Here is a 7,500-nt window from a genome sequence, read left to right on the forward strand (position 1 = left end):
CAAAAAGAAAAAAAAAAAAAAAAAAAAAAGAAAAAAAAAAAAAAAATTTATATAATTATTTTGAATCCATAATTCTTTTTATTCTTTTTCATTCAATTTGTGATCCATCAATTATATCATATTAAATATAATATATGATGGTACATTTTGTAATGTTTTTTCTTATTTTTTTCTTTTAAAAACCTTTAAACATGAAAATAAAAAGTTGTACTTATTATTCATTTGATTGAATGATAAGTTAATTTGTTCACAATAACAAAAGTGGTATATATTTATTATATTATTATATATACATAAAATGATTAAAAAAATACAAAATAATTGAATCATAATAAATACCACCACTGTATTATTGTTGAACTAAGACATTCGCAACTTAATAAAAATGTTTAGAGTTAAATATATTTGATATATATTATTGAAAGAAAATCAATTTATATATTATTAATATTATTTAATTTTACTCTTTCAATTAATATATGCAAAAAAAAATTGACATTTGTTATAAATAAAAATAAATAAAAAAATACTCTAAGCGGTGGATCACTTGGCTCATGGGTCGATGAAGAACGCAGCAAACTGTGCGTCATCGTGTGAACTGCAGGACACATGAACATCGACATTTTGAACGCATATCGCAGTCCATGCTGTTATGTACATTAAATTCAATTTTAAAGTACTGCTTGGACTACATATGGTTGAGGGTTGTAAGACTATGCTAAATAAGTTGCTTATTCTTTTATAAAAATAATTGAATTTAAGCAAATGTGTATATTATTGGATTTTAAATAATTCATAATATTAATAGCAAAAAAAATAAAGATATATAATGAATTTTATTTATTATATATTCTTTAAAAAAAAAATCCTCTCAAATAAAATGAAATGATGAAAATATTGAATCTAAGTATTCTTTACAAAAAATTTTCATATTATTTATATATATATATAAAATAATAATTTATATATGTAATTAAAAGGAGGAATGTCTAGCATAAAAATTAAATTTTTTATTCTAGGATTGCCTCATTTTACATTATTATTATTTTTATATATTTACAATATATAAAAGGAGAAAAGAAAAATAGAGATGAAAAGATGATATAATTTTTTTATTAAATTGTGAGAAGATAAAAAAAGAATATTAAAACAACCTCAACTCATATGGGATTACCCCCTGAATTTAAGCATATTAATGAGGGGAGGAAAAGAAACTAACAAGGATTTTCTTAGTAGCGGCGAGCGAAAAGAAAATAGTTCAGCACTAAGTCACTTTGTCTATATGTCAAATGTGAGATGCAGTGTATGGAATATCTTAATATCTAGTATGAGAAATTAACGATTTAAGTCCTTCTTAAATGAGGCCATTTACCCATAGAGGGTGCCAGGCCCGTATAACGTTAATGATTACTAGAAAGATATTTCCAAAGAGTCGTGTTGCTTGATAGTGCAGCACTAAGTGGGTGGTAAACTCCATCTAAAACTAAATATAACCATGAGACCGATAGTAAACAAGTACCGTGAGGGAAAGTTGAAAAGAACTCTGAATAGAGAGTTAAATAGTACGTGAAACTGCTTAGAGGTTAAGCCCGATGAACCTGAATATCCATTATGAAAAATTCATCATTAAATAATTAAAAAAATAATGTGCATTTTTTTCATATAAGGACATTGTAATCTATTAACATAATAAAGTATTTATCAAAAGATCATTGGTGATATTAAGTTTATTTAAATTAATTTGCTTTTTAAGCATATTAACATAAAATAAATACTAATGATTTGATAAAGTGTTGATAGATTTTATTATATATAATGCTAAAATTCATTTTTTGAATTTTACAAAAAATTTAATATCTATGATATTAATATTTATTTGTATGCATTTATATGATTAACAATGCGAAAGATTCAGGATACCTTCGGGACCCGTCTTGAAACACGGACCAAGGAGTCTAACATATGTGCAAGTCATTGAGTTATATTAAACTTAATGGCATAATTAACTTAACTTAAATATAATGGGATTAATTTTTAGTCTATTTTTTAATAAATAGTCAATTAATTCAATCCCGGGGCGTTCCATATAGTTATGTATAATGATAATTTATTATTATTTATACCTCTAACTGGAGCGTACCTTGAGCATATATGCTGTGACCCGAAAGATGGTGAACTATACTTGATCAGGTTGAAGTCAGGGGAAACCCTGATGGAAGACCGAAACAGTTCTGACGTGCAAATCGATTGTCAGAATTGAGTATAGGGGCGAAAGACCAATCGAACCATCTAGTAGCTGGTTCCCTCCGAAGTTTCCCTCAGGATAGCTGGTGCATTTAAAAATTATATAAAATAATCTTATCTGGTAAAGCGAATGATTAGAGGCCTTAGGGTCGAAACGATTTTAACCTATTCTCAAACTTTAAATGGGTAAGAACCTCACCTTTCTTGATATGAAGGTTGAGGTTATGATATAATGTGCCCAGTGGGCCACTTTTGGTAAGCAGAACTGGCGCTGTGGGATGAACCAAACGTAATGTTACGGTGCCTAAATTAACAACTCATGCAGATACCATGAAAGGCGTTGGTTGCTTAAAACAGCAGGACGGTGGACATGGAAGTCGTAATCCGCTAAGGAGTGTGTAACAACTCACCTGCCGAAGCAACTAGCCCTTAAAATGGATGGCGCTTAAGTTGTATACCTATACATTACCGCTAAAGTAGATGATTTATAAAACAATTTCGATTGATTTATAAATTTTGAAACTTTAGTGAGTAGGAGGGTACAATAGTGTGCTTAGAAGTGTTTGGCGTAAGCCTGCATGGAGCCGCTATTGGTACAGATCTTGGTGGTAGTAGCAAATAATCGAATGAGACCTTGGAGGACTGAAGTGGAGAAGGGTTTCGTGTGAACAGTGGTTGATCACGAGTTAGTCGGTCCTAAGTTCAAGGCGAAAGCCGAAAATTTTCAAGTTTTTAATAAAAAAAAATATTAATAAAAATATATTTAAAAATAATTAAAATACTTGAATTATTTTGAACGAAAGGGAATACGGTTCCAATTCCGTAACCTGTTGAGTATCCGTTTGTTATTAAAAATGGGCCTTGTGCTCATCCTGGCAACAGGAACGACCATAAAGAAGCCGTCGAGAGATATCGGAAGAGTTTTCTTTTCTGTTTTATAGTCGTACTACCATGGAAGTCTTTCGAAGAGAGATATGGTAGATGGACTAGAAGAGCATGACATTTACTGTTGTGTCGATATTTTCTCCTCGGACCTTGAAAATTTATGGTGGGGTCACGCAAACTTCTCAACAGGCCGTACCAATATCCGCAGCTGGTCTCCAAGGTGAAGAGTCTCTAGTCGATAGAATAATGTAGGTAAGGGAAGTCGGCAAATTAGATCCGTAACTTCGGGATAAGGATTGGCTCTGAAGATTGAGATAGTCGGGCTTGATTGGGAAGCAATACCATGGTTTATGTACTCGTTCTGGGTAAATAGAGAATTACGATTCTTGTTCCCCGGATAGTAGTTACGTAGCCAATTGTGGAACTTTCTTGCTAAAATTTTTAAGGAATTATATCATTCGATATATATTCCTTTTAAATTATAACGATTATCAATTAACAATCAATTCAGAACTGGCACGGACTTGGGGAATCCGACTGTCTAATTAAAACAAAGCATTGTGATGGCCCTAACGGGTGTTGACACAATGTGATTTCTGCCCAGTGCTCTGAATGTCAAAGTGAAGAAATTCAAGTAAGCGCGGGTAAACGGCGGGAGTAACTATGACTCTCTTAAGGTAGCCAAATGCCTCGTCATCTAATTAGTGACGCGCATGAATGGATTAACGAGATTCCTACTGTCCCTATCTACTCGTTTCTCAGTTTGACTGTTGAATAGTGCGGACGTGTCGTGTGCTAAGTGGTGATTAGCGATTTTTGCGATTTCTTTTGCGTTTATATTCGTGTGTGATAACCGGTGTATTACAGTTGTGCGAGTGACGCTAATATTGTTGTGGCTGTACCATAGCGGTACAGTGTTTACAATTAATTGTGATTGAAAGTGCCGTTGTGCGAGTGACGCTACTTTGTAGTAGCTGTACACTGTTTACGAGTGATTAAGTGCCGTACGGTAGTTTTGTTGGACACTCCAGTGAGTGCCAATATACTCCGTGCTATAGACACATTGTGCGTGCGTGTGAGTGCCGCTAGATACAGCGTTGGAAATTTTCCATTAAGTTGTTTACAACTTTTGCGGGCGTGCCGTTGTTTTTCGGCGTGGTGTGTTGTGCGTAGCTGTACCATAGCGGTGCATTGTTTACGAGCAATTGCTCAGGTGACTACGGTTTGTGCTGGTGACGCCACCGTTTGCGTGGCTGTACATTGCGTACAAGTGTACCTTGTTGGTAAGTTGTTTACAACTTTTGAGTGCCGCTATTTCTGGCGTGGTTTTTGGCGCGTGCCGTTAATTCTTGGCGTCGGTGTAGTGTCGCGCTGTTATTTTTCGGCGTGGGTTCGTTGAGTGCGTGTACACTAGGTAGTCGTGCCGCTATATTGCCATATTTGGCAACAGTAAAAAGGGCGTCCTCTTTTGTGCGTGGGTACAGTACTGCGCCAAGGTTGAATACCTTGTGCAGGTGCTACGACCAAAGCGTGTTGTGTTTTTGCCTGCGGTCGAGCTCGGCGTTAGCTCCACCTTGGTCGACCCGTCCTTGTTCGGGGAACAGTGTTCTGTCCGGCAAGGCATTGGTGGTGGCCTTTGCCAAACCTTTGGTTGGCGCTGTGGGCTACGCCCTCGCGCTTTGCTTTGGCTCGCCGATAGGTGCAGCCGCTGTGTGCGTGCCTGTGCGGGATTCATTCCTGCCGTGCAGTAGTTGCCGTTGCCCAAAAGGGACCCAATTTTTGTTGTTGCTTGGGAGGCCTTTATCCGGCGAATTCGGCTACCTTAGTGGTGGAGAGTTGGGCAATGCCCAAATCAGAAGGGTTGAGGAAGAGGGCGAACACCTCTCTTCCAAGCGGGTCGGCGGTGCCATCGTCGGCAATGGACGAGACGACGTCCGGAGAGGAGGAGGTGATCTTGCGGTCTCCTCCCCGTTCTAAGAAGAAGACCGCTGGAGGTGCAGCGGTTCCGGTGGAGAAGGTATCTTTAAAGGTACCTGAAAAGGTGAGTGGAAGCGAGGGTGGTTCCGAAAGCGGAAAGATTGGGAGTGGGCGCAAGGGGCGGAAGACGGGGGAAAAATTAGGTCCCGCAGGGAAGCGTTTGGAGGAAATCCGTGGGGAATTGGGTGCTTCCCTGAAAGGTTTGGGTGCGATCGGTGGGGATGCCGAACGCAAGAAAGTTGCGGTGCAGTTTATGGGGCGCTTCAAGTCCATTGTGACGGCCTTTAGTGGAGCCGTCATTGACATGGACGGCGTCCCGAAGAGCACAGCGAAGGATCTCCTTGGATACTCCTTGGAGTTTGAGGAGCTCTTTGTTGAGATGGTGGCGGAGATCGCCCATCTTCGTGGGCGGTTGGAAGCCACCATGACAACCAGGGAGGAAGCACCTCGGAGGACGGCTGGAGCTGCGCTGGCTGGTGCAGCGATGATGCCGGCACCTCAGGCGCCTGCGCCTGTGTTGCCTGCGTTGCCGGTGCCCAAGCCAGTTGAGACCTGGTCGGTCGTAGTGAGGGGTAAAACCCCCACTACTTCCAAGGAGGTGATCAAGAAAGTTGTAAAGGAGGTTGGGCCTTCCATGGGGGTTAGGGTGCACGAGGTGCGCCCGTTGAAGGATGGAGGTGCGATTATTCGCACCCCATCCGTTGCCGAGAGGGATAACTTGGCAAAAAATGCCAAGTTTTCCGAAGTGGGGCTCGATGTGAGCATACGTCGGAAGCTGGGGCCTAGGGTTGTGGTCCAGGGGGTTCACACGGAGATCTCCCCTGAGGATTTCATGGGAGAGTTGTTCCGGTTGAACCTCAAGGAGTTCAGCCCTGGGTGCCGTGAGAAGGACGTGAGGATGATCAGCCGTCCTTGGAAGGTCAGCCCCGATGGGGTGACGAATGTTGTCCTTGAGGGAACGGACATGCTAATGTCCGCCCTCCTGGAAGCAGGTCGTTGCTACATAAAGTGGTTTTCCTTCCGGGTACGGCCAGACCAACTGACGCCCGGCTGCTTCCGATGCATGGGGTTTGATCACAGGGTGGCAGAATGCAGAGCCAAGAAGGATGTCTGCCGTAGGTGCGGGCAAGAAGGACACAGGAGTGCAGGTTGTGGCAATGCCCCGCATTGTCGCAACTGTGCGTTTAAGGGCAAGCCAGCCGGACATCTAATGATGTCCACTGTCTGCCCGGTGTACTGTGCCATTGTTGCCCGTGCGAACGCTAGACATTGATGGTTGAACTATATCAACTGAACTGTCAGGGGTCATATGCCGTGATGTGTGAATTGGGGGCGTGTATGTCGGAGGGGGGCTGCGGCATTGCTTTGCTCCAGGAACCATACTCCACCAATGGGGTGGTGAGAGGCCTTCCTGGGGGCTTCAGGGTCTTTACGGACCTTGGAGTCAAGGCCGCAGTAGCTGTGTGTGAGCCAAGCTACTCTTGTGTAGTAGTTGACTCATCACAGTGGGGAGTATGTGTGTGTGTCGAGGGGGAATTCGGCAGAATGAATGTCGTCAGCTTGTACTGCAAGTCTGACGAGCCTCTAGAGCCCTACTTAAGATACATTGATGCGGTGCTACTACTTGAGAGTAGCATTCCTGCCATCGTGTGTCTTGACGCGAATGCTACCTCCCCGATGTGGTTCAGCAAGGTATCCAGGCATACTGCTGGATATCGGAGCCACACTCGGGGTGAGGTTATGAGCGAGTGGGTTGTGGCGAATAACCTTCTTGTAGCAAACGAACCAAGCGTATGGTATACGTTTGAGGGGCCTAGAGGTGTGAGTGACATTGACGTGACGCTCATGAATGACGCAGCAGCGGGTAGGTTCGAGTGTAAATGGAGTGTTAGGGGGGGTTGGGGAATTAGTGACCATAATTTAATACAAATTATGGTTACTCCCCGTACCCCGCAGTTAGAAGGGGGGAGTCCATTGAGGCGATGGCGTACCTCGTGTACTGACTGGAACCGATATGGACATACTGTTAGGGAAGCGGTATTGGATATACCGCTTAGGGAGTTTGAGGAATTGGGGGTTGACGAGCAAATTGCTCGTCTATATGAATGTGTCTGGGGTGTGAATGACTTATTGTTTAGGAAAGCTAGGGCTGTGAGAATGAAAGGTGTGAAATGGTGGACGAGTGAGTTAAATTCAAAGAGGAGGTCTGTCCGACGCTTGAGGCGTTTGTTTCAACGCGGCAGGCGGACCAATTCGGAGAATCTGTCTCAGCTCAAGTATCAATTTAGCGTAGGGATGAAAGAGTATAAGAAGATGCTTGTGAGAGTGAAGGAGGAAGAGTGGAGGAGATTTGTGGGGGAAAATAGGGACGACCCTTGGGGACAGGTCTATAGG

General features: G+C 41.9%; 2 pseudogenes; both read left to right on the forward strand.

Annotated features, from left to right (window-relative positions):
* The first annotated feature begins 527 nt into the window (after positions 1–527).
* Positions 528–708, forward strand: LOC129251507 (5.8S ribosomal RNA; annotated as a pseudogene).
* A 442-nt stretch (positions 709–1,150) lies between these two features.
* LOC129251503 (large subunit ribosomal RNA) lies at positions 1,151–3,921 on the forward strand (annotated as a pseudogene).
* Positions 3,922–7,500: the final 3,579 nt, after the last annotated feature.

This window comes from Anastrepha obliqua, unplaced genomic scaffold (assembly GCF_027943255.1).
Source record: "Anastrepha obliqua isolate idAnaObli1 unplaced genomic scaffold, idAnaObli1_1.0 ptg000027l, whole genome shotgun sequence".
Taxonomy (NCBI): domain Eukaryota; kingdom Metazoa; phylum Arthropoda; class Insecta; order Diptera; family Tephritidae; genus Anastrepha; species Anastrepha obliqua.